General features: G+C 48.8%; 1 protein-coding gene across 1 annotated transcript in view; it reads right to left on the bottom strand.

The window, feature by feature from the left end:
• Window positions 1–238: 238 nt before the first annotated feature.
• The window catches only part of EPB41L4B (erythrocyte membrane protein band 4.1 like 4B), a 196316-nt gene continuing 181467 nt past the window's right edge, over window positions 239–15087 (bottom strand). Inside the window, exons 26-27 of the transcript XR_015705195.1 lie at window positions 6159–6299; window positions 239–499 (exon numbers count right to left, since the gene is read on the bottom strand). The gene's annotated coding sequence lies outside the window, so the exon portion shown is untranslated. The remainder of the gene's footprint in view (window positions 500–6158; window positions 6300–15087) is intronic.

Genomic DNA, 15087 nt, shown 5'->3' with positions numbered 1-15087 from the left:
GGTGATGCCAGTTGTGCACTGCCTTGCTTTCAGCATGTGACAGAAGAAAGTACAAAGTGAGCTAGGACAACATTTACGGTAGCCATCAGCGGAAAAAACTGGGAGGCTTTATAAAAAAACCCTCTTTTCCAGTTATTATTCACATCTAACAGCGTTTTTTCAGGAACCTGCCCATCCCATCTCCCTTTCCCCTCCCTTGGATTTCTGCTCAGTAGGTACCACAGGGGTAAGGTGATCTTGAACCGAGGTTGCTATTTATCAGCTACCGGTGGTTATGGTCATTCGAGGCCCACAGATGAGATCACGGCTTCGTTGTTCCAGCTGATGCAACCACACGGATGTCGAGGGTCCCTGCTGTAGGGCTGGCACTGAAATGAGGCAGTGGATCACAGCGAGCTTTGAAATACTACCCCCAGCTGCTAGCTCAAGGTTCAAATAAGCCAGCGGAGTTCCCCAGAGAGTGGATTACCAAAATCTCTTGGTGAGCTGACTCCACAGGCTAGAAGGGAAGAATAACATTTCAAATAAGTGGACTGGCAGAGTTCAAAGGTATAATAAGCATTTAAATTCAACATGAAAGACATCTTCCTGTGCGGAGCTTTAGGATGGAACGTAACCAGGCAGATAAACTATTTAAAAGCCCCTTTAATCAAGACTATTAACACGGAGATTTTTGTCCTAATTAAAAACATCCCCCTATTGAATCACATTAAAGAGAAAGTGATACAAAATGTAATTTATTTTTCTATTTGAATTTTTTTAAGAAGAACAGTACAAACATTTTTCCTTGCAGAGAATCACATCATCATTAAAAGTTATCTTTGAGAGAAGATTCATTTAATCTATTCCATTGGTCACGTTTTAACTTGCAGTGAACTGTTGCACTCATATTTCAATGAAAAAGATAGAAAGCCTACTTTTTGGCTTCCCAAATGTTTAATTTTCTGACCATAAGCAATAGTGAGACAACCTAAAAGGAAAATTTTTCTTCTCACAAATTTTCTGGGATCTCAAAAGATGCTGTAGCAAACAATGCTAGCTCATGTATAAAGCATACTTTCTTTTTTTTTGTGTGCTTTTGGAGGCAAACAACATTTAAAGGAGCCTATCCATTCTGCAGAAAGCAAAGCAGCCAGAATACTATCATGCACTTGTATTCAGCAAAGACTTTAAGTGAGCACCAAAAGGGGCAGACGACGCTTCAGGAGCCGGAGAGAACTACCAACGTACTGCCCTCCTTTCGTCAGCCAGGGCCTCAAAGTCCTGCCTGCCACCGGGCTCCCCTCTTCCCTCCAGAATGGCTGTCGACTGTTCAGCTCACAATGACGAAGAACAAGAGAAAAACGAATAGGACCAGAGAAGCCCTTACAGAACAGCTGCGGCAGGGACGCTTCACACGGAAACACAGCATCTGAATGGAAATAGGCAGTCCTTAGCAGGACAAGCGTAGCTGTTCATTTTATTTTCAGCCAGATTTGCAGACCTGTGTGTTTACAGAGGGGGAGCAGCATATGGGACATGTGTGAAACCTCCCTGAACCTCCCACACGCTGCTAAGCCTGCCAGCTAAGAAACCTAACCCTGGGCAGGGAAAAATATCACCATCTGATGGAGCTTTGCCAATGTGAAACAGCATTTCTCACAAGCTGAGAAGCGGTTCAGTGGTACAGCTGCGGTGAAGCTGAGGACATGCCCTGGTGGTGTTACTAGACCTGAAGAGGTTGCAGGGTCATTTGCTCATCAAGTTCCTATTGCTTTGCACTCCTCAGACTTGTAGGTAACGCCTTTGCTGTGAATCCATCTTCCTTTCCAAGCTGATACTGATACTGACTAAACTGGCAGATCCAGCAGAAGGAGCATATATGGCAATATATCAGAGAGATACATCAGCGCAGTGCTACATCTGGTTTATAGCACAGCCGTGTGCTAACTCAGCTCTATGTTGCTTTGACCCTGGGACTTGGTTGGTCAGCTTCCGCAAAAAGCCTTTTGTCAGATTGCAGAAAACCTAAAAATAGCTTTGAAAGTGGCCCGTGTTCTTCATGATGTCTTGAGCAGTGCAATGTCGACGTGCATCTTTCTTAGCCTCTCATAGTGCCCAAAGTGATCAAACATCCCCTTACCTGAACTGAGCAGCGCTGGAGCAGCAGCATAACCAAGCATCTGCTTGATAAGGCAGACCACCCATCCGTACAGCCTGGTTCTTCCCGGTTCTCCTCAGCCCTACCGTGCTTTGCAAAGCTAGCTTCAAATGGCAAACATTTCAGCTTCGCTGTCTTGCAGTAGTCACATTAACTTTGTCGTGGTGGAGCTGCCCTGTTTGGGCAGGGGAACGTATGTTGGATGGCAACTGTGTTCTGAGGTTGCTGCCTGCCAGGGCTCTTCAAAGAGCAAGGTTGCTCCCTGGAGCTCACTAAAAATATTGTATGTGTATATTTGTAGGACAACTTACAGACCTGTATGGGTACAGAGCACCATCTACCTTTTTACAAGGAAGAAGCATCTACATCACCATAGCTGTCTACAAACTTAACGTAATCTTTTCCAAGCAGGTCTAAATCGCAGGCATCATCTTCCTTTACTTGTCAGCGTAGTCCTCTACCTTAGCCCTTCAGAAACTTGCTGACAAAAATATGCTAATTTCCACCAGGCTCTATTTGCTCCTGTTTCTCAGAAGGCATTTGTGCAGGCCACGAGCTGAGCAGAGCCATGCCAGCTTACGGCAGCAGACATCTGGCCCGTACCCTCTTGTGAGCTGGAGTAAGACTTGCTTACTAAGCCTAGAGCATTGCCGTGTTTTGCTTTGTGCATTACAGACAACCTTCCCTTGAGCATGCACTTCTGGAGGAACAGAAAAGGCAGGATCCGCCTGAGGTGTCTGGACAGTTCCTAGGCATTAAATCTATTTAGTTGCTACTTGAAACTAAATCCATTTGAGGGTTGTTCAGTGACTTTAGTTAATTAACCAGGCTTTTATTTGATGCCGGTTACTCTTAAATTCAATGAAAAAAAGATTATTTCCAGTATTGTCTCTTCAGATAAGAAGAATTAGCTGCTTTTTCTGATATAATCACCTCTTAGTAAGTAGCCAAGAAAGATTCATTATTGCCTCTTGAAGCTAAAGAAATGTCAAAGGTATTAAAACACTGACATTTTGTTGCAGTGAGGTCTGTGAGATCAGCCAGACAGCTGCCTGAAGGCAAGCTCCAAGATTACTCATCCTCCGATTTTGTTGCTGTGATATGGTGTTGTGGCACACAGTTGCCGTGACTCACTCCCTCCCTTGTCAAGTTGCACACAAGTGGCTTTGCCCCATTTGTCATGGTTATAATGGACTCCAAAGGGCCAGCACTAGAAACCCAGAGCTGCTTGTGGTGCTGGTTTTGATAACGAAATAAGAGCTTGCTAGAATCTGTATTTCTTTTACCAGTGCAAAATGAAATGCTGCACGTGGCTTGATCAGCAGATGCTGAGAAAAACAGTATTAAATCCTTTGGGTGCAGGCAGTTTGGGTAGCTTGGCAATGTCTAAATGTCCTAAGAAAAGATTTTTTTCTTCTAAATGACTCTCCTTCCTTCCTTCCTTCCTTCCTTCCACCTTTCCTGGTCCCATTTTCATTTTATTACAGTCCTTCCAAGAGCATTGAGAAGATAAGATAAAAAAACCTAGCTTGGTGAGAAGAGGTCGCCTGTCTGTGTGTCCCAGATGCCCGTTCTTCTTGCTCAACCACTGCAGGCTGTGGCTACCGTGCGGCTGTAGCTCTGTCCTTCAACCTTGTGCTGGCTCCTTTAGGCTTACCATTGCCTGCAGTTTTGATCTTGCTCGAATTAGACTGTACAAAGGCAGACAGTGGTCGTTCAGCATGTAGAAGCAGCCTTGGTTTCTCCATCTGTTGGCCAGGACAGCCTGCAGGATGCCCTCGGCTTAATTCACCAGTTCTCCAGGCTGCCTGAAGCGGTCACAGGTCACAGTGGGACAACCGTTTCACTAGTACATTTCTTCCTTTTCTCTGATTATACGTTTTAGAGATACTGAATACTTCTGGGCATCACTTTCACAGGAAGCAAACAGGATGAATAGCTTTTTGACAGTTTGAAAAGAGCAGATGTGCTTGTCTCCATTGCTTTGTTAAAGGAGGTGGTAAGAGATGTGCTCTAGCAGTACAGCAATGACATTCGGCTGATGGTGTCATTCCTTCCCCCCTGACCTATGATCTGGTTGGGTACACAAAGCAGTGCAAAAGCAAAGGCCTGAGTAACATCAGGGAACACCTTTCCTCAAATTCCCACTTTTGAATTAGAATGGGTTTTTAAGATCAAAGCTCCCACCACCACCATCACTGCAGTCTTCACAGAGTAAGGAAACTCTGCTCAAGCTGCAGCCAAGACCTTACTGCCTTCTCGCTGACTCCATTCTTGGCCTTGGTGTTCCCACTGCGTTTTGTGCAATGGTTCAGCGCAGCGCAGTAAAGTCCAGAGAAACAGCGTCAGCCTCAGTAGGGCACCCTCCTCATCAATATACCACACATGTTTACTTTCTTTCAGCTGGAGAGGAGCACTTCAGTTCAAAGCTGGAAGTCCTCCCAAGAGCATCCTTGAATGCTCTGACGGCTGTTTGATAAGGGGGGTGAGGGAAACCCACAGAATAATAAAAAAAGATCAGAAGCTACTGACCTATTGAAAGATGCTGATACTTAATACTTTAATCAGATGAGGTTACACCTGATGACCTCTGGAGATCCCTTGCAACCAGTACCATTACGGCTATATCTTATTAAGGCCACCTGAAATATTAGAAGGGAAGCACTGGAAAATCAATATAAAATTTTTCTAAGACACCAAACTGTGTTTTCAGTTGTACCACAAGTCTCTCCAAGAGATGTTACCTCCAAAAGCAGATGAACTGGCTCTATGCATCCATGGAGGATAGGTTCATAACTCACCAAAGCCAATGTAATTCTCATGAGGGACAATCCCACCTTGCTGTCTGCCCCTGCAGTCCCACCACCTTCTTTCAGGTAACACTTGTGTTTTCAGGTGTTGTGAGGTGGATGACCAAGGTAGTTATTTTGTTACTGCATTAATTTTCAGGAAGATCAACTCCCTGACCCACTTGATTGTACGGAGACACAAACCTACCAGCAGTACAAAGCGTGTAGCGGGAAGGCAGTGCCAGAGGCAGGCAAGGCAAGGACCTGGCCTTTCCGTGGCATCACAGTCCTAGATCAGACCAAGCTCAGCATGACACTGTCCTCTGCCGCTGGACCACTGCCAGCACTCACACCAGTGGTTCATTGAGAGAGCCACTACCTCTGCCCTACCTAGGACACCGCATGCATCTCAGTAAAAGTTTAAAAGCAATCTAGTAATTTATTTCAGCAGCTCTTGTGTACACTCATGCATGTACTTCTTCCTTTCAGCCAGTTATGTCTGTGACCTTTTTTTTTTTCCTTTTTCCTTGACCACAGCTTAAGTTATGCTGACTCAAAGTCTGGTTTGTGGTTTGGGTTTTTTGGTTTTTTTTGTTTTGTTTTTTTTAAATCCCAGTTTCTTAGTAGCTTTAAACCTTAGGAGTGGTAGCAGAAGAGGCCATCGATGTTTCTACCTCAGTGTGAGCTATTTTAGTATATATATATAAAAAAAGGTATTTAGGTGTCAAAGATGCAGGTAGGCATTCATGGTACTTCCTGGCATGACAAGATGGGTTTTACTCACCTGAATATTTTTAAAGTCTTACCTATCTTTCGGAAGGTTTGCAGTCCAACCCACAGAGGATCATGGTATGTTTACAGATCATGGTTTTGTGCGTGTGTTTTTTTCTAAGTTAAGTAAAGTAGTAGTAGACATGCTCAAGTTTTCTCTCTCTCTCTCACAGTAAAGCTGTCACAAGACAGAAAAGTCTTGTCTCCGTGGTCACAGTACAAGTCAAATTGGAAGACAATTTCTTCCAAATCCTTTTCCACCCCCAAAGGCCCCCCAAACTCCTCCCCTGAGCCTGACCTCAAGGTAGGTGTTATCACTGTTTGTGCCTGAGGTCTCCTGAGGTCTCCTGGTCTCCTTTTCTGCCTGTTGCGGTTCTGCCTTTGCCCTTGCAGGCCACAGTAGCTCTGCAGAAAAGCAAACTGTAAACCCTCAACAGTGGGCCTGCTCAGCAGCTCACCTTACTGGCTTTCCTGTGGAGCAGGTAGCTCTGCCTGCAAAAGGGCTCGATTCTCTTGCATATTTACCCTGCATGAGACGCAGTCGCCGTGCAGAAAACTTCAATGAAGCTGAAATGCCAGTGAACCATCACCTCCTACCTCTGTGAAGTAAAAAGCAGAGCAGGTTGAGGGTAAACCCTTTGGCCAGAAAGGAAAGGAAGTCAACAAATTAGAGAATACAGGTATGACTCTGAGTAAAGCCTTTTCCAGCGAGTTTGGAAAGCCACCAGAGCAAATACACCCAGTTATTTTTTTGCTGTTGATACTGTATAGGTTTCTTCCTAGGTGTGGGCATGGGTGTTTATTTATGTAAGGGGAGTTATCCTAATTCTGCCCTTTTATTTCCTAGGGTTTTAGGAATCTTGCTGGTTTCCCTCTTTAAGCCCTGGCTAGTGCCAACCCACAAGTCTTCTTTCTCCGGAGAAGCGAGAGCTCTTTCAGTTTTGAATGATGGGCTTTCTTCAGAGCAGAGTCAGGACTTTGTTCCTCTCCTCAGCTCATGAACAAGCCCACCGACTGCAGGGTGTATGTTGTGCCCATAGGAAAGGGATTTGCATCAGTCTCCATCCCCCTGGAGCCATTCAGCCGAGGAAGCTCTGCCAGGAGGTAACCTCCTCGCCCTGCCACAGACTGCGGCTACCCCTGCAGTTACCCGTGCTACCAACAGTTTCTGTCCATTTTAGAGTGTTTTTCAGTGGCGAGCCCTCTCCCTGCCTCTCAAGAGCCCAGAGGCAAGGAAAGTCCATTCAGTAGGGCTGCCCTGGCTGTGGGTTTCAGCCTGTTTTGTGAGTGATCCCGTGTTAATCAGCAGCCTTCGCCTTTGGAAGGATCCCCAACACCTCAGCGCCAATGCACCCTTCATTGCTGGGGCTACGTCTGGGCTCTCTGCAGCTGAGCTATTTCCAGACAACAGGAGCTGAACCAGCATGCTGTTCTTTATATCCCGCTGCCATTTTACCCAATAGAAATTCTGTTAACCACCTGCAGTTTTCACATTTTCACAACTTCAAGACCTCTATTCATGGTGCTGGTAAATCAGAATTTTTCAAGGTTAGCTGTTTAGACATCATCTCCTGTGGTGACAGCCCATTTGCTCCAGACTGGGCCACAACTGGGCTGTTGTGAGGCAGATGCTGCGTTTGCCCCATGTCTCTTCACCAAAGGATTTTCTTTAGATTTCCCTACACCTCTTCTTTTTTTGAGAGCTCACACTTCTTTGGATTCAATATCCAGTTGACAATTATATGTCCATTGCTCATCTTTCTGAAGTGATCTCATTTCCATGTAGATGCTTTAGATGAAATCCCATTGCTTGAAGTTTATTTCTGTTGCACACATGGACACACAAGTTCATATGGCGTGCTGGGCTCATCTATTTGTACCAACATGTAAAAATCACCTATGAAGCAAGCAAAGTTTGCTGCTGCCCATGCAGACTTTGGCACAACTGTCTTTCCCACCCCTTTCCTCTCCCCTGGTTCAGAAAAACGGGACACTGGTAAGACCTCTGCCGTGCTTTCCCGGTACCTTTTCCCAGAGGCCACAAAGCCCCCGCACTGCCCACGCTGTGCTCTGCAGCGCTCGTGGGAGGGATACGGACCAGGCATTTCTACTGCTGCCTACTTCTCTGCTGGCCAAGGAGAACATCTCCTGCTCTCTAACTGGGGGTTCAGCCAAAGCGTTTTGAGGAACATCCTCTAAAAAGACAGTCAATGACTTAAAGAAGTGCTTTCTCCCTGCTCGAGTGGTTCAGCCCCTACCAGGCTTTTGTTTAGCCATTGATGAGGATTTTGCTTTGTGTTTGGGCTCTTACTGCCTCTCAGAAACACAAAACAAAGAGGGGCGAATGACACCTCTTTCTGCACGTGAATTTTAGCAGCTCAAGTCTCTGCAAGACATTTCATCAGAGCTCTCAACCATTCCCCACCTCTCCCTCGCTGGAAAGCAGCCATGGCTGCTATGGCGGCAGGTACGGTCCCTGCCCCGAGGAGGAAAGGGAAGGAAAACAGACAGATCCCCCTGGGCTCTGCAAGCCAGGGCTCACAGACACATTTTGATGTGGCCCACATTTGAGTGGGAAGCTCCCACAGACTTTGTGAAACACGTCCCATCCCCGTACTTCTCTCCACATCCCCTCTTCCTCACCCAGGTTTCATGCTCAAGTCTTGAGCCTGATTCCCTATCTCGTGTTCAGAAAAGATATCCCAGAGCATCCCTAAAAGCCTCTCGCCCTGTATCCAGGGCCAGAAGCAACCTGCAGGTGACCTCACAGCGAACACAGGCTGGCACTGGCACACGCAACGGGGACGTAGCCAGGAGAGGGACGTCACCAAATAAACAACAGTAGCTCACATCACAGCTTTCAGTCCTCCGCTGCCTTTCTGTAGCCTCCCCTGCCTGCAGGGTGCAGAGGACAGGGCACACACACACACACTAGCAAAAGGTCAAAGTAAAAAAGTCCCTTCTGGGCTTTACTTGCTTTTGGCTCTTCCTTCTGAAGCCTGGTCCCTGGAAGCACCCAACTCCCCCGAGCCAACCCTCTGTCCCCAGGCCTGTTCACAGCACCGGACTCCTGAATTACAGGAATTTAATTTCCTAGCCGAGCTCTTCCTCTGCGTGGTGGCCGACTAACCCTCCTCCCAGCGTTTCTGCCCCAGCATCCCCGTAGCCTCCACCCTCGCGCAGCAGATGATCGAGGTCCGTGCATGTCCTGAGTGGGTGCAGGCTGAACAGGCGAGGCTCAGCCCTGAGGATTTATGCAAACCTGACCACACCGGGTACAGAGAGGAAAATAACTCCCCATATCTTTCTCAGAGCAGGCTGCAGCTTCTCACCTTCATTGTGTATTATTCCCGTCATCAGCAAAAAAGCATGCAGGAAAGCAGCCGAGCATAATTTATCAAATGTGCCTGGTAAGAATATCTCAACGATTTAAAGCCTTGGCACAGCACGCAGCACAGGCGAGCGCTTTCGCTGCGACTGTTTGAATTACCCCCATCTATTTTGGAGGGAGGCTGGGGACACCAGTCCCACCCTGAAGCTGGGCATGTGTAAGTGCTTTGCTGAACCCAGGCCAAAGCTTCCCTAGAAGAAAAAGGCAGAGTGTGTATAAACAGGGGAAAAAAAAAAAAAAAGGATCTTGTCCATTCTCTTTTCCATAAGGCATGGAAACAAGGAAGAAATCAAAAGTAAATTAGCTAGAGATGAACATTTGGATTCAGATTTCATAAGCTTGCACATCTGGCCGACAACAAGGCGTGATTTATTGCGAGCTCTGACGAGATGTATGGGCCTCTATTAAGTGGTTAGGGAGAGGAGTCTCTCTCCCCCCCAGTCGCTTTGTTTCCTGTTTTAGTTTCATAATGGACAGTTTGAATTTTCTACAAACACTATTGGGATCTGTTTTCCCTTGTGGGAGTTTGCTCCGCCACATTTGGTAAGCGAAGCTATGAGAAGGAAGAAGCCTTTAGCAGAAGATTGATGGCGCAGCCCTGGGCGAAATCTGCCGGGATGGGCTCGGCCACGCCGCAAAGAGCAACCGTCTGCCTTGACGGGGAAGATTTTCTGCTTACCCTGAAGGACGGCAAAGCGTTTATAAAAAGGCACTCTTCCATATTAATGAAATAGCTTGCAGTAAGTTTGCTGAAAGCTGAGCTGAGCCCCAGGCATCTGATGGTGACATTGGGCACCTTGGGGTGGAGGCGGCAGTGCCGGCCCTGGGGGCACCTTGGGGTGGAGTGGAGGCGGCAGTGCCGGCCCTGGGGTGCTCTGGGGAGCTGCAGGTGCTGGGACCTTTCCACCACCAAGCCCTGTCCTCCTGTCCCGTCCCTGCTGGGCTGCTGCAGGTCTCAGCCAACCCGTGGGCCCCACAAAAGGCTTTACGCCCCAAAACCTTAGGGTGTTACTGCATGCGCGGCCCCATGGGGGGCAGGTATTGGTAGCCCACCCCACTGCTTTCCTTCCCAGCAGCTCCACCCCCAAATAGCGTGATTTTTTTTAGCTCTGATGTTGTACAAGTTGCCCGAAAGGCAGTCTCCATCCTCTGGGGAGGACGCCGGTGGGAAGAGATATGTGTCCCCTGTTAGGTGCCTGAGAGCACCGCAAAGCAAAGGTACCTCCAAGCAAACCCCGCATATGTCCTTGTTTGCTCCTAGCGAAAATTCAGCCGGTGATGTTAGGTGTGCGAGTGGGACATTAAGCAGCCATGTGTTTCACGGTGTACCTAGAGGGGAATGTGCTCAGTTACTGCTTGAGCCCACACAGTTACAGGCTGTGGAAGAGATACATGCATAATTAATATACTTTTAATTAAATGGTACTATCTTTCAATATATTGCATTTATTGTAATTTCATTTATCTCTTCACACTCTTTGACCTACTGAAGCATCACTTGTTTTTTCCTTTCAGATACAATTTGAGTATAAACAACACTAATTGGACTTTAGGACTAGGCCTGCCAAAGGAGACCCAGAGCTGTGTCAAGCTCTCCCCACCAGAGACAGCAGCAGCACAACGGGGTGCCCGAGAGCCACTCAGGGAGACAGGAGCTGGCCCACAGCTTCAGGGGGCAAGTCCTGCATGTCCTAAAGCTCCTCTCTGGGGCTTGGGCACAGTGTCCTCAGAAGGGTTTTTCAAGCAAGCAAAGCTGTCCTGCAAGAGCTGTCCTCAAGCAGAGACTGCCGTGCAGCCAGGGTGCTGCAAACAGGGGTGAACAGGGCGGTGGGGACAGTGCCTTGGGGTTGGCAGAGGTGGCCCTTGGAGATCAACTGAGCCATCTTAGTGTTGCAGAAAGATTTCTTTCAGGAGTAGGGTGTCCCTAGAAAAAAAAAGCTCCAGGCCCGGAGCTTTTGCCACTCAGTTCACAGGTAATGCACACCGCTAGGAGGCTGCTAAGACCTACCAAGGCACGCTTTTCCCCGCCGAATAATGCTGAGCTCCCCAGGGTCTTACGATGGGACCCATCAGATGCAGTGAAGGCAGCAGCTTATCTGCACCTCCCAGCATCTGAGTCTGCTGAACTGAGCAGGTGGCGAAGCAGCAGCCAGGGGACAGCTCTCGTGTGGGGAGACGTTTCAAGCCACCGTGGATGGGACACAGGACCAGTACCGCAGGGGTTCAAGTCTCTGCACTAATGCAGCTTTTACAGAGAGTGAACTAAGAGCGTGTTGCTGGGCAAGGATGGGAGATGGAAATTCCACAAGTGGAGACAGAGTGCAAATTGCTTGGAAACATCCTTCTGTCAGAAGAAGGTTTTTCCCCCCTCCAGGAAGGTATTTAAGAATTCTGGTTTGTTAGATGCTGCTCTGTCAGGCCTGGATTTTGTTTTGTTTTTCTTAGCGTGCACACACACAAGGGAAAAAAAAACAATTAGAACAGTTTCACTAAGACTTAATGGTAGGTTTCTCCTGTGAGACCAGGTGGGCAAAGGCAGAAGTTTGTTATGATTTCATTGCCAGAGCAGTAGTTTGGGTTTGGCAGGTGAGAGGCTGTGTACCTAAAAAAAGAAAAAGAAAAAAAAGAAAAAAAAAAATTGGGGGGGAAGAGAAAGAAGAAAAGGAGAAAAGCACCCAGCTTGGGCTGTCCTCGTGATATATTACCACATAATATGTAGCACGATTAATTCCAGCTGTGTTGCTTTGGGAAGAAAGCACTTCCATTAGAGCACCTGAAGGGGATTAATGAGTTGGCAGTTTGGCTTTATGAAGAGATGAGACCTCTCCCTCTTCCAACCCGTCCCCCATCTCTTTCCAGTGGTTCAAAGTTTGGCACAGCAATATGGAGCAGCACAGCTGAAGACCTCATCTGTCTGGGGGGGGGATAAAGGGATGGCCACGGCTACCCAGCAGGAATACGGGCAGGAGGGGGGGGGGTTGCTGAAACACGCTACCTGAAGAAAGAAGGCAGGCAAGGGGGATGTGTTTGACAACCCTGACTATTGCAGCTATGTCTTATGTGCTGCCAGTAGCGCATATGGTATGATGTGAGGTGTATGGTTCGGTCATGTTTTTTCAGGGTGCCTCCATTCACTAATGCCTTGTTGTTAAAATGGAGCCTAACCCTCCAAAACGTGAGAGGAAAATCACTCATTTTAAGGGTAGAGAAAATGCTAATCCCCCCCCCCTCTTTAAAAATACTCCTCCGTGCCCTTCCTGCCTCTGGTGCCCTGGAGTAGGTAGGAGCATCACCTAGGCCGGGCTCTGCACCCACAGGTATGTAGGCTGGACCTGAGGAGAGCCCCGTTGGCTGTGGCTGATGGCAGACCCTCCCCAGGCAGCTGGTGGCTAACGAGAGGTCACCTCATGGGGGTTTTTCTGGCTGACAAGAAAACCTGTTGTGCTGTAATGCCTGTCAGGCGCTGCTCCCAGGGGAGGCTGGAGGCCCGAGAGCGATGAGCAGGCAGCGAGCCGAGGCCTCCAGGCAGAGGGAGGCAACCGTGATGTGGGCAGAGCTGGCCAGAGGTGGGACAGACAGAGGGAAGATGAAGAGATGAGTGAGACACAGGGGAAGGGTAGAAGACAAGTGTGGATGGAGGAGCACCTACTGAGGTCAGGGAAAGCAAGGGCTGGGAAGGGGCTTCAGAAATGCAAAAGATTTTCATCTGGAAAGTGAAGAAAGTGGTGTTAGTGTGGGAGGGGAGGGATGCTCACCAGGGTGAAGGAAGCAGGTGTCTGTGAACCAGTCAGCGGGTGAGTGCTGAGCAGAGGAGGATTAGCAGGATGGCACAGAGAGACATGACGGGGCTAAGCAGCAGGTGGTTTCACAAGATACCGTCTGCTCCTGGTGGCCTGTGATAACCGGGGCAAGTTGTCAAGCTAGCCAAAACCCACACCGAGCCTTGGCTTGTCAGGCTGGAAATGGAAAATGGGAATGCTCTTGGGCTGCAAAGCTAAGTCGGCTCCAGCACTCCCCCTCCCCGTCTTCCTACACTGGCAGTCTTGGCAGAGGTGCTTCCTGGGGGCTGTCGTCCCTGCGGTGCCTCAAAAGAGCCGTGAGCCAGTGCGATGAGGGTGCTGCTGGTACCGCCAAAGGCACTGACCGCAATCCCTAAATTTCACATACCCAGGTAGTGGGCAGCTCACGCTGACCTCCCTCCCCAGAGCCTCACGCATCTCCTCACGCCTGCACAACCCGGGAGCACCGCAGCCTCTAAAATCACCAGGGCCCCAGCTCTTACCTGTGCCTCTTACCTACACGAGCACCGCAGCTCTCAGCCCCACCAGCCTCAAACCCTCCCTGGGCGACCCTGCAGCTGCAAGCATCTCCCCACCTCCCAGCAGGGCAGCGCGGGTCCCACCTCGGAGGCCGCAGCAGTTGTGTCGGCCACAGCAAGAAGCGTACGGCAGGAGGGAAGGAGGTTCTGGGGGGTGTTGGCAGTTCACCCTCCGCCCAAAAAAGCCAACCCTTGTCCCCTCCTGCCAAGCCTCCCCGTGCCCTTGCCAAGCCTGGCGCTGCTGGAGGGAGCCAGCGGCGAGAGCAGAGCAAGAGGCAGTTAGCACAGAAATGACGTTTTTTTTGTTGTAGTTTTCAAAAGCAGCAAGGCAAATAAATAATTTTAAAAAAAATAGATACTGGAGTTCTTCACATCATTGTGGCCCTGTGATGCATCACTGACTAAATATCTTTAAAGAAAAGAATTTGTGCTGTGTTTTCCTTGGATTTTCAAAAGAGTTTGCTAATGAAAGGCAGAGGAAGAACGATGCAGAAGGGTAAGTGTCTCTCCGCTTGAAGAGCTGAATAATCAGTGCATGGAACAGTGAAGATCCATGTGGCTTTTACACCTCGCTGCTGTGCCAGATACTCCGACGGCAGAGCTGTGCGGTCACTGGCATTGTATACCACAACACATTGTAGAAATATTCATTAAAAAAACATACAATTAGTATCACTTGCACATTACCTATGTAATGATGCAATTTGATATATGTAGTTTTAAAAAAACCTGAAAAGACAAACATTGTTTTAGGCAGTCCTCTGCCATCAGGCCACCCTGCAGGTGATGGTGTGGGTTGTTTGCTGCTCTCTTTCTCCCTGTTGTTTTCCTCACTTTTCCCCTGACCATGGCAGACCCTAAAGCCTCGCGAGAAGACACCTCACATCATACCATATGCGCTACTGGCAGTGCATAAGACATAGCTGCAATGGTCAGGGTCGTCAAACACATCTGATGCCGCAGCTAAGCTGATCCCATGCCTGGTTTCTCACAAAAAGGCCAAGCCTCCTCTCCTCACCTGACACCAGGAGCTGGGGATGCTCCTGCAAACCTGCCGTGGGGTGGCTGGGGGAGGGCAATGGTTGATCTTTTGTTTCCCTCATTCCCCGGCACCTCCTCCGGCAGGTCTGGTGACAGCCAGCCCTGGCACTGGGTTTGCGGTAGGGTTGCCCTTTAGGGCAAGTTGCACTTGGGCACGGGGACCCCAGTGCCAGCCAGCCCCGAAGTCTTCACTGCGGATGGTGAGGGCACAGCCATCGCCCTTCAGGAGGGCTGGGGCTTGTCCCACCAGCCCGCGTCTGCACCCCTACGGGCACCTTCCCGCCCCGTTGCGGCAGCAGGATTTCTGCAACCCAGCTGGGCTGGTCACTGTCGCCTCCTCTTGCCCCCCTGCCCCGAGTTCATAGGGCCTGCACGCAAAGGCTGTTTTCTGCTCTGCAAAGCAGGTCCTCTGAGAAACAGCGTTTCTCTCAACGACCTCGCACCCAGTCCCATAGACCAGTCGTCTCATAATAAACAAAAAAATTGTTCAGATTTACATCTCTCAAGTCCCCACGCTTCTCAGCTGCAGCCAGGTTACATGAGAGTCTTTGCCAACCTTTTAGTGCATGGCTTCTCGTTCCCCTACACCCAAGAACACTATTTCTTTAGCAAAGACATGTATTAAGGGGAATTAATT

The sequence above is a fragment of the Nipponia nippon genome, unplaced genomic scaffold (assembly GCF_047370975.1).
Source record: "Nipponia nippon isolate SJK-2023a ecotype South Korea unplaced genomic scaffold, ASM4737097v1 scaffold_1, whole genome shotgun sequence".
NCBI classification, from domain to species: Eukaryota; Metazoa; Chordata; class Aves; order Pelecaniformes; family Threskiornithidae; genus Nipponia; species Nipponia nippon.
This window is presented reverse-complemented; position numbering and strand designations above follow the sequence as displayed.